A 2,362-nucleotide genomic window follows, 5' to 3' on the forward strand; every position below is an offset into this window, starting at 1 on the left:
CCGGAAAAGGCCCCAAGATGGGATCTCACGGGTATAGAAGGTTGCGACGGTGGAAATAGGGTTTCGTGGTGCTCTCGGATGTTTTCATGGTATATGAGTATATATAGGCGAAAGAAGTCGGCCAGGGGAGCTACAAGGGGCCCATGAGGGTGGGGGGCGCGCCTACCCCCCTGGGCGCGCCTCCCTGCCTCATGGCCGCCTTGTTGCTTCCTTGACGTCCACTCCAAGTCTCCTGGATTGCGTTTGTGCCAAAAACGACTCTCCCGAAGGTTTCATTTCGTTTGGACTCCATTTGATATTCCTTTTCAGCGAAACACTAAAATAGGCAAAAACCAGCAATTTGGACTGGGCCTCCGGTTAATAGGTTAGTCCCCTTAAAAATATAAAATTGTATAATAAAGCCCATTAAACATCCAAAATAGATAATATAATAGCATTGAACAATCAAAAATTATAGATACGTTGGAGACGTATCATTTACCACCGCGATAGGCGGTGCCATGGCATAGACGCGGAGGAGCTTGTGCAGGTGTGAAAGGGGAACATACTGGAGTGGCCGAGGGGGTGGCGGGCGGGTGAGGGTTTTTGTGACGTGGGGATGGTGAGGGTTTTCTTTTTTCTTTTTTGAATCGGGTGGTGTGGGTTTTCTGTCCCACAAAGAATTTTGGGGGCGACGGTTTGCTAGAGGGAACCATGTGTGATTGACGCAGCAGGCAAAATGAAAGTCATTGCACATGGCTCCAATTTTGGGAACCGCGTGTGATTGACGTACTACCTCCGTCCTGGTTTATTGGTCCCCCGTTGTAATTTTTACCAAAATTTGGCGAAATATTTAACATACGCAGACATAGATAATAATCGTACACGTACATAAGCATAGTTCAACCATGAGTACATAGTTCAACCGTCATTAAGCATACTCAAGCGTACATAGTTCGATCCATCCCACATCTCATCTCACATGCGTCCGGCACGATCCTGAAGCTTCTCCAGTTACTCGGCATTCGCGCCGTGCGTCACCCTGCGAGAATACTTCTGCTTGAAGGAGCCAACGGCCCGTCCTCTTGCATGCGCCAGAACACTTAGATATGCGTCATGAATCTTGTGGTTGCAAAATGGGCATCCATAGCCATCATTCCAGGTCCTAATATGCCTGTTATGCATTCCCGCATAAAGCTCCCTCATGATTCGCCTCTTGTACCTCCTCAGGGCATCTTCATCCTCGCTGTCCACATCGTCAGACAGCACCTATACATATAGTAAAACAAATTTGGCATCGAATCACTAATTACATGCTGTGAAGTAGGATTAGGAATTTATGGCTATTTATTTTTACATATCCAGAAATTATGGTTCGATTTTTAAGCACAATCGTCTATGTACAGACCAATCTTGAAGAAAATAATGTCACAAACATATGTAGGTCATTCAAAATCAATTGTCAAGTCCTGGCTAGGAATTATTAGCACAAACACTAACCCTAGTCAGATTACTAGCAGAAATCATTTGCACAAATGAAACAACTAATCACTTATCACATGTACCATTCAAACAATCAATACACTACACGGTTCTAACGAAACTTACTCAGATTTCATGGATTGGGAGAACATAACCACAAGATTTCTATTCCAAAAAGGGGGAGGCATGATGAAAGAACATGCGGCGCCCCCATGTTTGGTTTTGGTAATTGATGACAATCTCTATGGACTAATGGTTGCCTTGAGTTATATTTGAAGGGTTTGTCCATAGGCTTTTGTTGGAGTCCATCTATTGGTTTCAAGGAGAGTTTGTGATGACCATGGTGCTATTAAGGAATTATCCAAAGATCGGTCATGTGAGTGTTGAGCTTATTGCAAGCATGTCTTGAAGAAGAAGATTGTGTGACCATTCATGTCTACCTTCAAGACATCATCCAAATGAATAGAGTTGGAAAGATTCAACACACAAAGCGCACAAGATGTACGGAGGGATCAAGTGATCCCATGGTATGGTAAGCATTGTCCATTACGCTTTGTTTGTTAACCCATGGTCTTCGTGAGAGTTCTTTGTGGGGTTAGGTTGTGGTGTGCAAGTTCAAGTGATGCATCACGAAGAGATCAAGTGCTTGAAGCTTGCCGTCCATTGTGGTGACAATGGACTTGTGAAGATGAGCGGAAGAGTGGCTCACCCATAGTGGAGTATGGTGGAGCAATCAACTAGTCATCATCGAGCCAACGCAATCAAGAAAGGTAGTTCATCTTGAGGAGGAGTAGATCATCATCATCTAGCTCAAGTGGACTTTGTGCAAGGCGAAGGTTTGCCCTTGATAGGTTTTCTATTTTACCGGTCTCATGGTAGTTGTGGGGGACCGGGTTATAGG

This window comes from Triticum dicoccoides, chromosome 7B (assembly GCF_002162155.2).
Source record: "Triticum dicoccoides isolate Atlit2015 ecotype Zavitan chromosome 7B, WEW_v2.0, whole genome shotgun sequence".
Taxonomy (NCBI): Eukaryota; Viridiplantae; Streptophyta; class Magnoliopsida; order Poales; family Poaceae; genus Triticum; species Triticum dicoccoides.